Below are 20,514 nucleotides of genomic sequence, written 5' to 3'. Positions count from 1 at the left end.
TCCCTACAGTTCTTCATGATCGCAACCACTTCTGTGTCTTTTATGTTAGAGACTAAATATTTGCAGTTTTTCTCTTTTAGTAATAAGTCTAACATTTTACCTACAAATTCAGCGTTGTCGTAGACTTTCTGGTCCATAGTGCTTTACAGGTAATTTTGTTCAATACTGCGAGCTAAGAATTCAAATTCTTATTGTTTAATATCAAATGCGATATCATTATCCCACTATTGTTGATTTAAATTGAGAGTTATTAGATCTATAGCACCAATTGCAGCATTATAGATGCAAAATTTAAGAAACAGAATGAGAGCTTTGTTATGGTTATCTACTGAAGAGGTTTGGAAATTAGGAAATAATCTAATCTTGAAGTCACTTTTAACATGGGCAATTGATACGTATTTTCATGCAAATTATAATTTTGCTCATCATAGATTTCAATTAATTCCAATTATTTTTTGTATTTGCTATTGCTTTTCCCATTTTGGGGTTTTGCTGCCCCCTTCTTTGATTAGTGGTATCAAGAATGAGTATTTGAACATAGTTAAAGTAACCACAGATGATAATTTCAAAATTAATATTTGGTAATTCAAGTATCAGCTGATAAATAGGCCACTGACAGTCTTAAACTGTGACATAAATGGTGACCATTGTTAATTCATTTCCACATTCATTTAATAATATATCCAACAATCTTTTTTGATGTGACTTCGAAGAGACAATTTCATTTGGTAGATCTTTCCTAATCAATATAATGTAATATGTAATCCCTGACTGATGTATGAGCTAAAGTACGTAAATAATAATGTATTCAATTGCTACATACTTTTCTCTGGTTCACTTGCTTAGAATTCATCTTTTGATGTCAGACTATTAAGGGGGTGCACTTTTTCAACAAAAGAATAGTTGCTTGCCATTGCTTGATATTATTTAAATCATTTGATTTGAAAGAAATATTTTTTTGCTGTGACAACATTCTATTACACTCCATTTACTTCAGCTACCTCCGATGCTTCTTAACTCTGAAACATATGCTTTCAATATTTTGATGATCTAATCTTTGAAGTAATTTTTTCCCCACCTTCACCATTGAGCATCTGCATACCTTTCTGCTCCTTACGTCCTCCCCACTGTACTCGCTCCTCCTGTTTACCCTCATGTATCCTGTAGGAATTATGGGGGCATATTATCAAGCACAGCGTTAAAATTATAGCCGCTTTAGCGGCAGAAAACTGCAGCTAAAGCGGCGATAATGGGCTTAATAATATGCCGCAGAGAATTCCAATAGAAGCCCATGTTGACACCAGAACATGGGCTTCTATGGGAATTCTCAAGGGCCTTTTCCTCAAGCCCATATTCGCCGCTTTAGCTGCAGTTTTCTGCCGCTAAAGCGGCGATAATTTTAATGCCGTTTCTTGATAATATGCCCTTGGTTTTTGATTGAGAGTAGTGAAAATTCTTCTCGAGCAACAACCACTATACTTGTTAGGGTGAAAAACAAAATCCACTAAATTGATCTGTGCTTAACTCTCAAGTAGCTTTGCACAAAAGCAGACAGGCTTAACATAGACACACTATCATACGTATTTATGTAGCATTCAAACAGAAATAAAGTGAAAACAAAACACAAGAAAAATTCCAAACCAATTTAGAAAAATAGAGTAAAATGTAATAAATAAAATGAGACAATCAATAAATATCCAATCAGTAGAACAGGATATTGTATTTTTAAAGGTTTAAGTAAAAAGCACAAAGAGTAATTTTTGTGGTACATCCACACAATGGTCATTGAATGTTCCGCAAACACAATTCAATGTGACAGTAAAAAGTGCATTTACTCACTCAAATATCCGTCTGGATTACTATATGTGGGTAAGTGTGGCTCACTGGTTAGAGTAGGCAGACCTGGAAGCAGAGGTCAGCCCGGGACCAGGGTTCAATTCCTGGCTCGGCTGGGTCTTGAGTCCATAAATTGTCCATGGACTCGATAATTCTCGCTCCAGTGCATACTCGATTCATGGGTTCACACTCTGCGACTCTGGGCAATAGCTTGCTTAATCTCCACAATGGCCCCTCGCGGCGGGATGCCTGGCTTTCACCTTGTGGATGCCCTGCTGGGTTATCTCACAGGGGTATACCAGGACGGGTTCCCTAAGCAAGCGCTTAGAGACCGGTTGGTGATTTGCGCTATATAAATATCTGCACATTTACATTTACATTTAAATTGGAATGAAAAGCAAAGACAGGACTGTCAGAACAAAAAAGCAATATTAGGAATCAAAATGATGCCAATCATTGCTCTACATTTTAAAGGATACATGCACAATGTCAGGGAACTACAATTTCAGATATTGGAAGTTGTTTAATACATAGAAGACATTGATTTAACAAAGAATTACTCCAGTGGGAGATACATTTGATGCAGTGCCCTGATACTCTTCAACCAAAAGATATTTATTATTTGTTTATTTTTGAGTTTTTCATAGTACTAGCTAGACCCTATGGTATCAGATCGCTTTACATGGTATGTGATTACCTTTACAAGAGGTACCTGAGGGGATCATAAGAGTCAAAGTTAGAGACCAATACAGCATTAAGTGATTAAAAAGTCATAACACTATAACACAAGGACACATTGAGAAATGGCAACAGGGACAGAATTGGAGACTGAGAAAGCCATATGATCGACTTGAAGGAACATGTCAATGAGGGAAATGTGGAACAGCTTTTGCTTGAGTTGAAATAGTTGTTGAGTAGTAGAGATTTAAGAGCCTGTTTGAAGGAAGAAAAGGAGGAGTCGCAGTGGAGATCCTCTGGGAGTGAGTTCCAAATCTTAGGAGCATTTCCTGAGAAGGAGCACACCTGGGACATTTTCTTCTTTAGGTTGGGAGGAATGAGAAGAAGAGCATTGGAGCTTCTCAGGGCCCAGACTCTTCCTGCTCTTTAAATATTGGGTTCTAAGTATTTGTTTTTTTGTGTGGGAAGAGCATTGAGGGTGATACATGCTGTCTTGAAGATGCATCTTCCTATGATGGGATACCAGTTAAGACTCTTGAGGGCAGGAGAGATGTGACTGAATCTTTTAATTCCTCTGAGTAGTCTGGCAGCCATGTTGAGAACTGCTTTCAGGGGTGCAAGTTGACATTTTGGAGTTCCTGTAAGGCATGCATTGCCGTAATCAACCATCAGATCCTATTCCATTCAACCTACCTAAGATCTACACCCCGGAATCCACAGTAGCAAACCAAGTAGCCATTTTTTACAGCAATCTCATTCACAAAAACAAATACAGAAAAAAAACCCTTTACAACCTCAGTTACAAGGAGAACTAAAACCAAGCAGATAGAAATCAGTTGCGAAAGTGAGACAAAAATAAAAAATAAAGTAACGAAGTTCAGTTTGGAGAGGTGGTGGGAAGGAATTTTTAAATTTGTGTAATCCACCACAGATATAAAATGTTTGGGCTCTTTGAGTCAAATGTGAGCGTGCTGTAGCCCAAACATATTGGGCCTCATAAATGTCCATCTACCATACTACATCTCTTAGGTCCTCCGAAAGACCTTGTTCTGTGCTGAAAGGGACCGGAATACTTAGGGGATGAACAATTATCATATGAGGACCTGGAATAAGAGTATTGTTAACATTCAATTATTTCCGATGAAGTCTTCCCAGGTAGTTCTACCTCTAAGTCAGTTAACCATGAATCAGATTAGTTTAGTCACAGCAAATAATGAAACAGAATCAACAGAATATTTGATATTAAATTGTTTTTTCATCTAGATTCAAATAATTGGCATACCATCTAAATTTAAAATATGATCAGATTTAATAAGCATTATCAAGCTTGTATTTCCAGATATGAAGGGAGCTATCTTCTTAAGCCGAGGGAGATTTAATCCTAAGAAAGTAAATATACAGGAAAATCAGTTGTTTCTCATACCAACCCAATTATTGAAAGTTCAGTAAATTTCCGAATGACCAGTTCCAGTTTATGGACAGGATTGTCTGCCCCATTTGCACTGCAGCATCAATGCCACATATGCTTGTCGGAACCCTTTAGCCGATAAAGTTTCACTACACAAGCATAGCAGCCGGTACAAAAAAAGGAGTATTTTGTTCCAGTTTGCATTGTTTCTGGAAGTCTAAGTCCTCAGTCTCTGTACTGTACGATGGTTAAAGGGGAGATGGACACAATAGAAACTGCCCCTGTCCACTGGTTAGGCAATTACACTCCATCAATTTCAGGTTTACACCCCTTGACATAACTACATTTTTCTCTGACCACTTGGTCCCATTGGTCAGTTTTGATAGGATGAGATGATGTAGTAAGTAAAAATATACAAATCCAGAAGAATTAAGAAATCCATTACTTGCATTTTCCTTAGTACCACTGTACTTTAGTCATATGACTGGTTGTGACAATTATGAAGTAGGGGAGTCAATGTTCTCATGCCTTGTCAGTCCTTTCCCAAGCATGTGCTCTAGGAAGTAACAGTTTTATTGCAAGTCTAGTAAAATAAGCTACAAATGTGAAAGGAATCATTTGAGTGTTAGAGCACAAGTATAAACTTCACAAAAGGTTCCCATAGGCTTCAACTATTCAGTTCTTAATTTCATATTAGGAAAGAAAGCAAGTTTTGGGGCCTTCATAAAACGCAGCATATATGAATCTCACATTACATCGTAAAAGTGCATTAGTTCTTCATTTAAATGTTTTAATATCATCTCAATATAATTTATAATTTAATCACGTAAGAATAGGTCACTCATAAAAAATTGTAACACTATTATTTCACTTATAATCTTGTAAGTCTCTTTGCACGTTATCAGTTAATACATCATTCAGGTTTGAAAGGCACGTTGGAAATAAGCTTTTACATAGTAGCAATTAGAGCATTACTTTGCATAACATCTATTTTAGACATCAATGTTAGTGCTCTTATTACACATTCTAGTATTGTTAACCAATTTTCCTAACACATAAAGTAGTTTTATTCTTAAGTAGAAAATGTTATGTTATCGTTTGTTTACCTCATTCATGTATGCATATTAAAACATATGTCAATATAATTGTTCACCTTCACACTATCTTATTGACTGTTAAGTGTGAACGGAAACCTACTTCTAACATTCCGTATGCTTTTACAATGCAGGATCTAAATCAAACTTCATTTGTATGTTTTCTTAAACTTGATAACCTGACACACATTTGTCATTATCGCAAAATTAAGTCACACATCGTTGTCAGGTTAAACTTGTAGAGATAGATGAAAAATTAAGTCTATGCTCTATAAAGCATATCACATCTTCGGACAGACGGACCTTCTGAAATTAGAAACTTGGAGGTCCAACACTGGGGGTGATTCAACGGGTCTTCTTATGAGATAGGTAACTAATATTAAAATAAAACCTAAACTTCAAAAAAGACTCATTGGAAAGTACACAGCATGAGGGTCAGCTGATCGATGATACTAAGATAAAACACCCACCTCACATAACCTAGAAGCAGACTTTCCTTTCGCTAATCTCTGGCCATCACTAACTATTGTTCATCTGGGGAGGTGGGGCAGTGGCATCATGTTATTTGAAGTGCCCTGCTGCTTCAACACTTAAGATTCACACTCCCAGACAAGGAGCTGTCCAAGACCTCAGAGAAAACCAACAGCACTATGACAGCATCGTCACCACTTCGACATCATGCATAGATCACAACATAAAAAGCATATTTTTATGACAAAGGACAGCTGGTGTCCAGTATCTGAGCCACTAGTGCATTTCTCCAAGACCCTTCAGGAAGGCAGGTGTTTCCACAACAGAGATTAGAACAAAGCATCTTAATGCAGTTTTCAGAAGCTCCTCTGAAGTAAGGATTCTAGTCTGGCAAGAGGAATCACTGAGGCCCTTCAGACATTTTCATTCCACTTTAAGCCTCTCTGAGCAGTCGTCTAGTGTTCATGGGCAGGCTAACTGCTTCCATAGGCCAGAAGAAGAAGTTCGTAAGATCAAGGAGGAGTCTATCCGTACTGTCTGAATGACCATATTAAAATGACAGTTTTTTGTAACACAAACATTGTAATCAGTATATGCTGGTTAGGTATAAGGGACTGAGTCACTTAGGAATGTTATCAAAAATATTTTTGAAATTTAACAAAATATTTTTGGGGAGTTTTAATTCCTTATGTAAAATGAACACGATTATAAAATGGCCATATTTTATCACGGTGGAATAAGTTAAACGGATTAGGTTTGCATCCACTGAAGATGTAGTTGAATGTCAATATTATTAGAACATTAGATAACTATTTTTGTTGAGAGAAATAATATTGGAAAATTTCAAACTCACTTTTTACATGCCATTGTTTTAGTGTTTGTGCATTATTAATTTACGTTTTAGGTTAAGATTCACCATTATACGATGGAAGCATTACTTTACAATGTTATGGATTGTAAATGTTAGTTTAGAAGCATGTTGTTCTGACAATAAGTGGACACGGTATAGAACACCATTGTAAGATGGCTGCACTGCGGAAGTGCTCACTATAATTGCTTGCTCATGTCGCGCATCGCTTCGATGCATACTACATACATCATAGGCTACATCCTAATGATGCAGCTCAAATACTGATGTTAACTCGGCCAAGAGATTTTAGCCACGTCAAGGGAGTACAGCTCAGAAACAGGCATGCTGATGTATGAACTGAGAACGAGTTTTGATTTGTTAAGATCACAATAGCATAACAAGTATTTTGAAGATTTACTCTCACATATGTAGACAGGGAGATGTAGTTATTCAAGCATGAGTGAATGTATTATTATGTAGCAATGGAACCCTAATTAGGGTCTATAACTTTTGAAGTCTTCAGGCAGTGGGCCAATGAGCATTTGGTTCCATAAATCGTTTTGAATTAAAATATTTTCATGTCAATGTGATGCAGTATACCAATGAGTGCTTTGAAATCAACGATTGGTGAGTGGAGGTATTAATTAATTTTTACAGTCATTTTTGCTGGTGCTGATGAAAACATTGAGTGCTTAATGATCTGGTTTCACATTCAGGTGATAGCATCTTTTGCGTTTTCAAATCAATGTATATATTGTTTTGACATATCACATTGTATAAACTCATTTGACTCTTCGTTAATTTTGTTTTACATTATAGATTATTGTGAATGTCCCCCAGATGAAGGACCATGAAGGTCCGCAATGCATTGGAATTCAGGACATAAGAATGGGCAACTAAAATAATAGGTTGGGAATTAATATAATGTATACAAAACACAACTTAGTATATATTTGTGTCATCACAAAACCAGCCGCGGCCCGAGGAGGGAGTTCCGTGGGGCAGCAAGGCGGGGCGGGGGAGGGGCAGGGTGGGGGGGTTCTAAAAACCGGAATATGGATAATTGCAGGTAAGCAAACAATGAAATGAATAAAACGAATTTTGGAGCGCCTAAATAGATGTGCATAGTACATTATAAGCTTATCTTGCTATTTTGCATTCCATTTCATTTAATACAAGAATTGACAAAGTCAATAGGTCTCTGCAATGCCCTAGCTATCAGAATGGTCAATGTGAATGTCTTTTAGATCATTTCCTGTAGTAGCCTGTAGGGTTTGTGAGGCAAGCTTCAAAGTGGCAGGCAGCAGAGAAAAGTGAGCAAAGCTATTACTGACCATAGCAGCCATCTGTGACTGGAAGGATTTTCCATTCATCTGAAAGAACAACGTGACTGACAACCCAAGATACTAACCAGCACAAACGTAAGAAAGAGAAAAAAGTAAGCTAATAATCATAGAGGAGAGATATAACAACCCAATGAACAGGCTCTAGCAGTGATGGCTAGATGGTGGAGAAAGGAAGTACTTGCCCATATAGCATTATCAGCAAGGGCGGCAAAGGGCAAGCCTATGGGCGGGCTGAAGTTCACAAAGTACATACAACAGATCTATATTCAAAACAGTGCTTGCATGCTGTCTAGTGCCAAGCCCTAAAAATGGGGCATCTGGTCATCTCATAAATTTCACAACATCCAAATACTGCCAACAGTTGTAGATGTCGCTCTTATCTTCTCAAACCTCACGGGATATAACTCTTAAAGTAATAAAACAGTAGTCCAAAAACAATGTCTTAAAATGGCCCCTGTGTATGTTTAGCAGGAATTGGTTGCTGCTCTTGGGGAGGGCTCCAAACGGGAAGAGGCATGACGCATGCATGCCATGAGCAAATAGGGAGAACGAATAATGGAGCAACGAAGGAGCCAGCCATTGGCAAGCCTCACAAAGTACATACAACAGGTATCTTTTTGAGACAGTGTATGCATGTTGTCCAGAGCAAAGACCCAAAAAATTAATTTAAGTGGAGACGTTTGCTTCAAGTTTTTGCTTTGCTTTACATGTTAAGCATTTTTTGAGTTGCTTCCACATATGAAAGAAAATGACATTTTCAGAAGCCAGTATCTATACTTTAGCCTGTTGAATGACAACACTTGAGCCACAGCATGGCAAAGAAAGGCATAATTTATTTATATTCCTGTCTTTTCTTTGAAGTCTCAATGGACATAATAGAGTGGAGAGGAGCAATGGAGAGATGAGTGGCCCTTTTGTCGGGTGGTAGTGAGAGAATCATAGTGAGAAGGTCATGGGGGAGGGGTGAAAAAGAAGATTGTTGCACCGGGCACCAACAGCGTTAAAGCAGGACAGTGTATGCTGTTACCCATCACGTTTGTGAGAGAGTATCCGGTCCCAAACTTTAAATCATGTTCTTCATATCCACACTGGGACTTTGAAACCACAGTACAGAGGTGACAGGGGTGGGAAAACAGCAGAGGTTTTGCTTTACAGCTTTTAGCCAGTAGTCACCTTCATTGCATGGTGGCTTATTTCTCTCAGAGTGATTGGTATAATGGGATAGGCCACAGAGACGACACATAGGAGCACAGTGCAGTATAATTCGATGTGCTCATTGCTAGGAGTCAAAATCAGCAGAAAAGAGCTAAACGAGTTTGGGTAGCAGTGCACCTGGGGAGCTATAAGCTTGGCGCGGGAATCTCCTTCTGAGGCCAGTGTTTTTTTTCTCTTGTTTTTGTAACTAATTTTGACGGCATTGGTAAAGCCTGCTTCTCGAAAAAGATGTTTAAAACTAGTGAGAAACATTAACGCTTCCAATAAGAGTGATGAGTTAGCAGAAATGTTGTCTACATGCCGCAGACTAAACCACATGTTTAATGAGGTCACTCAAATTTTCGTCTGCATCAAGTAAATTGCTGAACTGCTCTAAGGTGTGAAAAAAATATAATTGATGTGGCTATACAAAGAGGCAAGCTAAGGAAAAGTCTAAAATCTCTCAGCTCCAGCTGTTCTAGTACACAGGGATAAACTCTTCAGCAGTCAAGTACTATTAAGTGAACACATTGCATAAAATCATCCAAATAAATTAACCAGAGTTCATTAGATTTCTTTGTTTTGAAGGAATCAGGACAAACCATAGAAGACAATATGGTACAGTCAAAGTGCTACTAACTTTGTCAAAGAATTTTAAAAAATCAAGCTAAGTAGATAGTGCCAACAATCAGCAAAGACAATCAGAAATGTAAACTATTGAAAGAGGATTTTCATTTTTATAGTACTCAAAAAATCATCTCTGCTTGTGGTCAGATTTTCCAGGGAAACGTCAACCCTAACCTCCACAGGCTAAATCAGGAAGACATGCACACATCACATCATTCTTATGAGACAACAACCTGTTACAACCCAACACCTTCCCTACCCACACTAAGGGCTCTTCCCTGGGCATGATTGGCAAAAAGAAACAGCATGCAAAAATGTTCTAACACTCTCAGTTAGGGTTCATCAGACCACTTCTTCATTCCTTTAAACATTCTAGCCTTAACACCCTCCTCCCACACTAAATCAGAGACAGAAATGTTGAATTCTCTTTTCTTTAAAAATAAAAATGTATAAGTACTAAACAGGTGATACATAAATACATGTTATAAATCATTAACAGCAAGATGACTTAAACACACTACAAAGTGGCAAGATAAGATTTCATATAATGATAAAGTGCAAAAGAGCAGTAACTCAACTCATCATCAGGTAGAAAAAGTGCAAAATAGAAGAATACAGTATATCCAAGCCAGTGCTAAATATCATAGCCTACTCACCGGCTAAACTGCTAAGGCATACATTGGGCATCACAAATAAATAAAATATCTCACAAAATGCTAAAGTGCAGAAGTACGGTTACTCAAAGTGTGCATAATGGATCAGGATCCGAATACAAATGTGCAATAAACATAAAGTGCACCAGGTAGGTCAGTACAGTTTAACTGCTATCACATTGACGCTGATCATAAATAAGGCTTCCAGATATCAATTTTTACTGATTTTCAGATAACTACAGACAGAAAACAATGTGTTTCCTGTCCGTATTTATGTTTAAAAGCAGAAAAATACTGAAAATTGTGGTTCTGATGAGATACTCATCATGCTGTATTTCATGAATTCCAGGCAAAAGCTGAGCAAATAGACAGCATAGAGAGTTAAAAAAAAAACAGGTTAAACATTCTTAAAAACAGGCATTTGTTAACATATATTTGTAGTATAACACTAATATGTACCTGTGAGTGTAGTCTTTTGTGATACGTGGCTGCGTAATTTCCTGAAACGTGATGGCATCCATGTATGAGTGCACGTCCAATGACATTAGTAAGAGAGGTGCAGAAAGAGGCAAGAGAGGTGCAGAAAGAGGCAAGTGAGGTGCAGAAAGAGGCAAGAGATGTGCAGAAAGAGGCAAGAAAGGTGCAGAAAGAGGGAAGAGGGGTGCAGAAAGAAACAAGAGAGGTGCACAAAAATGCAAGAGTGGTGCAGAAAGAAGTAACAGAGGCAGCCGCGGCCCGTGGAGGGAGTTCCGTGGGGCGGTAAGGCGGGGCGGGGGAGGGGCAGGGTGGTGGATTCTAAAAACCGGAATATGGACAATTGCAGGTAAGTAAACAATTAAATAAATAAAACGAATTTCGTAGCTCGCGCTGCATCGCAAAATGCGATGCCGCGCGTGCTACGAAATTCGTTTTATTTATTTAATTGTTTACTTACCTGAAATTATCCATATTCTCGTTTTTAGAACCCCCCACCCTGCCCCTCCCCCGCCCCGCGTTACCGCCCCACGGAACTCCCTCCACGGGCCGCGGCTGAACAGAGGTGCAGACAGAGGCAAGAGAAGTGCATAAAGAGGCAAGAGAAGTGCAGATAATAATATAAACCCTGCGGAGGTGGAGGTTGCCAGGGCTGCTGGAGGCCCACATGGCCCCTTCATGTATTTATTAAAGCCACAGGAGGTGGCAGTCCCCGGAGCTGCGTGGTGAGCAGACACGCCCCACACAAAAAAGCAATAAAGCCCAAGGGAGGTGGCATTCTCCGGGGCTGCAGGGGGCCGTGTGCCCCCTGCATTTAAATTAGTATAACCCCAGGGAGGTGGTGTTCCATGGGGCAGCAGGGGCCCCCTGCGGGTCCCTACACTACAATTACCCATTGCCCCTGGGACTGGACCACCCGGGGGCCTCAAAAAGATGCATTGGAGACCGTGCTTTGTTTTTTTTACATTTTCAGAGGGGTTTACGGACCCTATGCACCTCCAGACTAAATTCTTTATAAATAAAATGCTTTTTTTGGCCCTCAGTCAGGCCTAGGGGGTCAGGGGGTTTCTCCCCTGCCCCTTTTTCTTGTTTTTTTATCCTTTTTCTTGTGACTCATAAAGTATTGGCAGCCAATCAGATCTCAGGCTCGTGATCGGGAGGGTTCGCAGATCCTTCGCGTCCATGTATTAATATCTGTAAATATTTAAATTTCTCAAAAACTACTGAACTGATTTACACCATTTAACAAGAAGAACGCCTCCTGAACCAAAAGCAACCTTTTTCCAAATTACGTGTAATTCCGTTTATCAGTACGGGCTGTAGCCTTGTCTAAAGTTTCCTATGGAAATTAACATGGAGAAAACGCATTTTGGAACTTGCTTTTTTCTGGGTCCCCGCTTGATGAATCACCCCGAAATGTTCAAGACAGAAGCTGACCTGAGCGCCCCCTTAATTTTGAAAATTTTGCGAAGATTCGTCAAACGGCGCCAAAGATATTGGCAAATCCCCAAAAAATCCTATGGAAACTACGTCCTAACAATAACTACCTACTGGCGACCACCAGCAGGTAATATATATATATATATATATATATATATATATATATATATATATATTCACTGAAAAAACCATAGGTTTCAGAGGCGTTATAGTTAGCTGGACTTTTCACTCGTACAAAACCATTGAAATTCCCCCATTATAGTTAGTTCAGCTAACTATAACTGCCGCGCCCGCAATGCACTGCTGATGACGTCACATATTACATCACTCATGACATGGTCAGTGACATTACTCATGACATCACTGGTGACATCTCAAATGACATCACTCATGACATCACTGATGACATCATCCTGTGAATATGTGTTTTTCTGTTTTTCTGAAAATTACATATGTTTTATATATGTATATCTCAAGGTCGATGGAAGAATAAATGGGTATATAAGTGTCTAAATGGTTGATTTCTTTTTGAAAAATTGATTGTATGACTGACTGATTAAGTGTATCTTAGTGAAAACATGGCTTAGTGAGTAATGTTTAAATATGTAAATAAATAACGAAGTTGCACCATTTAGTGAATCCATCACTAGCTGGTCTAGATTTATAGATGATGTCTTTTACATTTGGAATGGGACAGAGGACGATCTAACGGAATTTGTTTCCTGGTTAAATCTTTGTGATCCAAATATCCGTTTTGTAGCTGTCAGTAACAAATGTAAAGTTGAATTTCTAGACGTAACCATTAAATCCATTGGACAACAGCTAGTGGTGGATCTGTTCACCAAACCCACAGCAAGGAACACGCTCTTGCATTCTTCAAGCTATCACCCTAGAGCACAGAAAGCAACCATCCCCTTTGGGCAATTCCTTCGTCTCCGGAGGAATTGCACCAATATAGTGGACTATGACAAACAATCGGAGATCATGAAGGCGAAATTCATAGCCAGAGGTTACCCCAGAAGGCTAGTGCGTGACTCTTTTAAAAGAGCGCGCTATTTTGATTGTCAATGCCTGTTGAGTAAGAAACCACCTAAAGAGCAAAAACGCTTGGTACTGGTAATGAGACGCTCAACCATGAATGAGTCCGTGCGCCAAATCGTCAACTCAAACTGGCACATTTTGAATGCCACAAGAAATGACTCAAATCCCCTGCCAAAACCAATGTTTGCTTATCGGAAAAATAAAAACCTGAAGGATTTAGTAACAAGGTCCCGCATGCATAAACCAACAACCACTTCTATACAAACTACCATTGAAGGTTTGTCTGCCGTCAAAGGAAACTATAGATGTATGTCATGCCTTGCCTGCAAGTCTGCCCTAGAGGTAAAGCAATACTCCATCAATGGAGTTGAAATAGAACTGCAGAGCTTAACGAATTGCAAAACCACCAATATAATATATGCAATTCAATGCCCTTGTAATAAAACCTATGTAGGGGAAACATCAAGATCAATGGCGACACGCTTAACGGAACAAAGGTCAGCCATTAGAACGAAAAAACTACAGGCACCACTAGTACAGCACTTTATTGATTTTAATCATACCACAGAGAACATAAAATGGTTGATTCTAGAGAAAATCAACACTAGTGGAATACAAGGCATGGAGATACGCAAAAGAAGAGAGGTCTTTTGGATATTCTCGCTAGACACATACAAAAGAGGTTTAAATAACGAGATCCCATGGAGCCAAGCTATCCGTTATAATAACTAGCCTGATACCATTTACATTACTGAAATAACAGCTAATATGACCAATAATAAACGTATGGATTTGGTATGATATCAACACCAATATACAGTGTCCCTATGTTTAGAGCTTTAAGTAATGGTCCAACGAGTGGAGAAATGTTCTAAAACGCAGATATTACTCTTTAGATATTTATGCAATCTGCAATATCACAGTACAAATAAAATACATGGGTTTAACAAACCTCGTTATTTGTTGACACGATTGTTTTATCCTGTTTCCATCCAATATTGATGCCTTTGTTTGCTTTAATTAGGAAGAGAACGTAGAAATAAGTACCTACCCCTTCAAGCCTATCCCTGAGCATCACCATTGAAAAGTAGGTGAGTGACTTTCAGGTCAGACTACAATTGACCAATGGCGGGATTGGTTTGCCTTCCTGGTTAGACTTTAAGTGGTCTTCTATCACAGATATCAGTGTACATGGGTTTATAAAACCTCGTTATTTGTGGACACGATTGTTTTATCTTGTTTCCATCCAATGTAGATGCCTTAGTTTGCTTTAATTAGGAAGAGAACGTGGAAATAAGTACCTGCCCCTTTAAGCCTATTCACGAACATCACCATTGAAAAGAAGGCGAGTGACCTTCAAGTCAGACTACAATTGACCAATGGCGGGATTGGTTTTCCTTCCTGGTTAGACCTTAAGTGGTTTTCTACCACAGATATCAGTGTTGGTCCTCACCCAACGGTATGTGCATACGCCTTTAATATGCAAATAGATACTATTGCTATGAAGTGCACGATAGGTCAATTCGGATTAAAATTGACCAATGGTAGGAGAGCTTACGAAATATAGCAGAGTTCCCAATCATCTGCGGCGTTTGTACACTGATACGACTCCCTGAAGTTGGAGGAGCAGAGAATGAAGATCACTTGGTGAGTGTTAATCGGCCTTTCGGTAACTAGTGAATATAGAAGGGGTTTCTCCTTCTGTTTTTTTGAACGTGGGGCATTTTGAAGGTAGTTACCTAGATGTATACACTCTCTTATAGATGACGTTATTGCACGTCTTCTCCAAAAAAACGAACGACATACGCACACGCCGCAGTTCGGAAGGGACAGCCCCAACGCTGATTTGGTGAGTGTAAATCGGCCTTTCGGTAAAGAGTAAATATGGAAGGGGTTTCGCCCTCTGTTCATTTAAACGTGTGGCATCTAAAAGTAGTTACCTAGATGTACACATTCTCTTTTAGATGACGTTACTGCACGTCTTTCCCCAAAAAAAAACGAACGACTTACGCACACGTCGCGGTTCGGATGGGACAGTCCTAACGCTGAATGTTTACACTTTGTCAAGTAAGTATTATAGAACAATCGTAAGTCAGAAGAAACAGTTACGGATATCCCCACTATAAGACATTAACTTTAAGGGACTTTGATGTTGTGTTCTCTTTCAGATTGAAGGGCAATATTGGCTCTTCAGTGAGCTTCTTTCAACACGCGTTGCTACATCTGTTAAATACCAGTGGCTCACCCGCACATGCAAAATCCAACGGTAGAAATTTGATCATCGCGGGTTGGTGAAACGTTATTAGATTTTAAGTAAGTAACATACGGAACTCACAAGTTACTAGTAAGATCTAGTTATACCTATAAAGGAACTAAAAAGCAAATCATATAAATGTTAAAACATAGATATGGTGCTCTTTTCTATTCAGCACAAGAACTCAATCTGAAAAGTACCGACTCGTTTGCTGCACTTTAGGTTGGTGGGAATTTCTACCTGGAGTCCATTGGAAATACGCGGAGATTTAAGAGTAAGTTAGCTAGTGCTATATACACAAAGTAGGTAGATCTGGATCAAAAAGATAAAAAAATAAAAATAAATTGCGGGAAAAAAATATCTATACCATTCCTATTTTTATTCTGTTGCAGAGCTTTTGGTACTAATACGTCCCATAACTCCTTAACAGTAATAAAGCATCCCGGAACTAAGTGGACAGACCTGCCAAAACGCCCCAGCTAGTGAAAATCAGTCGGCGGCATGTATACAAAGTAATAAGGTAATGAAATAAAACATGCAGACACGACTGTATGTATAGCGAGTAAATAGAATCCCAATGAACTTCATTTACATTTTCGCTATAATATTTGCCTTATATAGATTCTAAACCTGGTTACGAGAAAATTATAAACATTTATAATTATTAAAAAATAGTACTTAAGTAACCCCATAAATAATATAAATAGTAGATGGATTGACTTTACCATCTCATATAGATTGAAGAGGCATATTAACCACTAGATATATCCGGATGTTTTGAACTTTTTCAACTCAGGAATTGTAATGGTTGTTTTTGGAATACTGCAGAACGCTAAAGTGAATTGGAAATGAATGAGATCGACTTTGTCCGATCTTTTGTAAATAATATGTATAGGAATTTGTACAAAGATAAAAATCGATATATGTTTGTAAATAGTTGTAAATGAAGATAGGTTTTTTAGAATTACTAATATGCACTTTAGTTTGTTATGGTATGTACAGACAATTATAGTTTGTTTCTCTTATTGTAGGAGGTATCAGAATTATGGGCACCTGAAGAAGGCTGAATGCCGAAACGCGCGTAGAATCAAGCATTAGCCATAACCAATGATTATTTTCTGTGTTGTTTTTTGTTTTTCATTGTTTTTGTGTCTCCTGTTGGTATTTTATTGTATAGTAGAATCACAAGTGTCTACACGAATATGATATGACATAATGATTTTGATACAAAATATGTATAAAGAAGAGCTATACATATATATATAAAAATGAGAATAAGAAAGTAAGAAATAAAATGAGTTAATGGAAAAAAGATGTGTATTAGTTGTCGTATTCAACCAATAGGGGATCAAAACTGAAGTGTTTGATTGTTTGTGCATCACCTTTGTTGAATTGTTTCCTATATAGTTTTGTTAAAATAAATAAATAAATAAATATGTAAATATCTGCATCAGTCTCTCACTTTGTGTATAAGTGGCTGCATGGGTTGGTGAGTAGCTACATGAGTGTCTATGTAGGTTATTAGTTGGTTTTTTGAGTATCAGTATGAGTGTCTGAGTGTCTCTATGGTTCGGTGGGGGGTATTACATAGTGTATAGGTGCATGAATGAGTGACTCACTGTTTGTATGTGTTGAAGACAGCATGTGTGCAGGACTGTATGGGTGTATGAGTGTGTGCATGGGTGTGTTAGTGAGTGAATGACTGTCTCAATAGTGTCTTTATGAGTAACTACATATGATTTAAACTAGTATATGTGACTATTGGTGTATAAAAGTGAGTATATGTGAGAGTGAGAGATTTAAAGAGTTCCTGTATGAATAAGTGTGTGTTTCTATAAGTGATTGTTTAAAAGACTAAGTATGAGTAAGTTTATGTAGAAGTAAGTGTGGTGGTGTGTGTATAACTGTATATGCAAGTAAATGTATGTTTGATTCTTTATTAGCATGAGTGACTATGTGTGTGAGTAACTCTATGGATGAGTGGCATGGTGTAACAGGATGTATAGGTGTATGAGTACATATGATGAGTGAGTACATGTATGAGTGACTGTATAGGACTGTTGGTGAATGAGTGAATGTGTATGTGGATCTTAGAATTACTGAAGAGGTTGTTGTAACTGGTATTGGTATGTCCATTGTTTTGAAAATTTTAGTCTCTATTTTTGAATGTGTGTATCAAAGGTTATATTAGGGTGAGAGGAGGTCTGCCACTCTATCACAAGGATGATGTCATCAGTGATGTCATCAGTGATGTCATTTGAGATGTCATCAGTGATGTCATGAGTGATGTCACTGACCATGTCATGAGTGATGTAATATGTGACGTCATAGGCAGTGCATTGCGGGCACGCAAGTTACAGTTAGCTGAACTAACTATAACAGGGGAATTTCAATGGTTTTGTACGAGTGAAAAGTCCAGCTAACTATAACGCTCCTGAAACCTATGGTTTTTTCAGTGAATTTCAAAGGTTTTTTAAATGCTAATTTCTAACTATGCCTACAGAGATAGGACATGTGAAGAAAGAAGAAAAAACGCACAGAAAGAAAAACAAGCATTTGCAATGCAATAGGTCTCGCATTTGCGAGAGTTTGAGCTATTAGCATTGTAAATGACAGTGCCTTTTATTTATGTTTTTAAAAAAACAAACTTAGATAAAAAGCAGGTTTGATGTTACTTGTGTCATATATCTGAATGCAAAGACAGAAACAGCAAAATACAGGTCGGGCGGCACACTATGCCAAGCACAGATTTTTGGGCGTAGGTGTTTCTGAGCCACGCCCCTTTGAGAACCGCCCCCCCAGTTTTTTCATCCCACTTAAAGCTCTGACTACAGCTCCTGAATAGTGTACTTCACCTGCATGCTCCGGGGATTGGAAGACGATATAGTATGCTCTGAGTTGTATTGTGAATAAGTTTCAAGTTGACGGTAGTTAAGGATCAATGTAATAATGGGAGATTTAGCAGCGGTGCAGTGCACCACAGCGCGGGGAGAACTGATGGTTCTCTGTGTTGGCTTGGCCATATGATTAAAAGGAGCCCGATGGTGGGAGGAGGTAGGCAGTTGCAAATCAAATTCTGGTTTGACTACAACTGCGCGCGCTGCGCTGTGACCCGGCCCCGCCTACACCACCCTTTCAACTTGCAGTACACGTTTGACCAAAACGCCAGTCCAATACTAATCAAAGGATAACATGGTATTGCCAATGAATGCGACATCAGTGAGCAGATTATCTAGTAATATATCGTTCACCCTTCGCTATTCCAAGCGCAACTAGCTAATCCTAACCAGTTTATTTTAAAAAAGAACTCGCGTACTGGTAGTCCTGGATGTAAAAACAAAGCGGAGTACGCAAAAAGATCAATGCACAAAAAAACAATTCGCCCCAGGAGCATGAACTAATCTACTATTTAACTTTATATTCTAAACAGGCTGTTTTAACAATCAACACTTTTGTAACATGCCCACTTGTAATTTTCTCTTCATGTAACACTGCTGTTCCTGTTGTGAAGCGCTCTGACACCTTCGGGTAAAGTCCGCGCTATACAACAAGTGATGCTCTGCAGAAAACACTTAAACGTTCTGGGTCATTATGATTTTGACCTGTGAGCAGAGTTTAACCACAGCCATCCGTAGCAAGTATTTAACCAGTTAAGCTATTTTCACAATATTATAACATGATATTAGCAGGATACAAGCAGACTTTGCAGGCTGCTACGTAAGCCCAGCTGAACTACCATTAAATAGAGATCTCGTCTGGTTTGGAACGATTACAAAGAAAACCAACACACCTTTACTATTGGCTTTCCCCTTGATCTCAAACTTTTCGGGAGCAGAGTTTTTTTTAATACTGAATATGTAACCTAAAGTTTGGTGCCTGGGGGCGAGAGGGGGCGAGAGGGGGCGGAGGCAGGCTGCGGGCGGCAGGCACCATTGTTGAGCATGCGCCGTGTTAATTTAAATAAATAAGACTACTTTTAGGTGCACAACAAGAAAGGTGCGAGTGCGCAGTATTAAAGTCAAAGCAAAATACTAAAATGTTTAATTGTACTTGTAAAGCGTGGCACCCGGGGGTGGAAGGAGCTGCAGGGCCAGGCGCCATTGTCGAGTGCACGGTGTTATTAATTTAAATAGCGTGCTGGGTTGTTAATTTAAATAAAAAAACAATGTTTGGGTGCCGAGTGCACAACAGAAAGGTGCAAGTGCGGCAGAATAAAGTTAAAGAACGTAGTGAAAGCAAATTAAAACAAGCACTGAAGAGGGACGTCGAAAGTCAAATGAAAATGCTTTTTTCCTCACCTGTGTTGCGAGAAATGGTGGCAAAAGTAAACAAGCAGGAAGGGGGTGGCAAATGGTGTGCACTTTAGCGGCCGCTTTGATGTCCTCAGTGGCCGCGCGGCTCACTGAGGACATCAAATCAGCCGCGAAAGTGATCAGGCAGTGCTTTTCAGGCTGCCAAATGCTGCTCGCGCCCGGCGCACATGCACTGTATTTGGAGGCCTGAAAAGCACTAGTTTGCACTTCCAGATCCCCCTTTTACAAAAGCTCTCGCGAGAGCAGCGCTAAAGCGCTGGGTCAGGCGAGACCTAAAAACGGCCCGGCCCCTGCCCCAGGGGATTCCTGGGTGCCCGCTACGGCCAGTCCGGCCCTGGGAATATGAAAACAAGTTTAGCAGCAGGAACCATCTATAAAGTGATGTAGGAATTCAAAGAGAAAATGGTGGCGAAATAATAGTACTATAGAACAGAGTATTGCTGTTAGAAATACATTTTCAACTTTTAAATATTTATGTGCACTAAACTTTGTAAAAAACAGTAGTGGATATTTCTAGCATTTTTCCAAAGTGGAGTGACGTAAAAATGCTTATTTGCTTCCCTAACTTCAGACCTGCAAGCGAGATTAGCTAGCATATTATTTTTTTTAATTTGGACAGGTGATTGTAATATTATGTTATTAGCAGACATCCATGGCGTGGTCTTATCCAACCTTTTTGCCTTCACCCCTCCTGTTCTGTCAATTAGTTTTTGTTGGAATTAAGACTTTGTGCACGTTACCACTGCTAACCAGTACAAAACTGTTTGTGTTCGCTGAATAAAGAATGCCAAAAGTGTCGTACACCTGATTGGTGCATTTAATTTACTCGTAAGTA

Source organism: Triturus cristatus, chromosome 5_2, assembly GCF_964204655.1.
Source record: "Triturus cristatus chromosome 5_2, aTriCri1.1, whole genome shotgun sequence".
NCBI classification, from domain to species: Eukaryota; Metazoa; Chordata; class Amphibia; order Caudata; family Salamandridae; genus Triturus; species Triturus cristatus.
Note: the sequence above shows the minus strand (reverse complement) of the source record.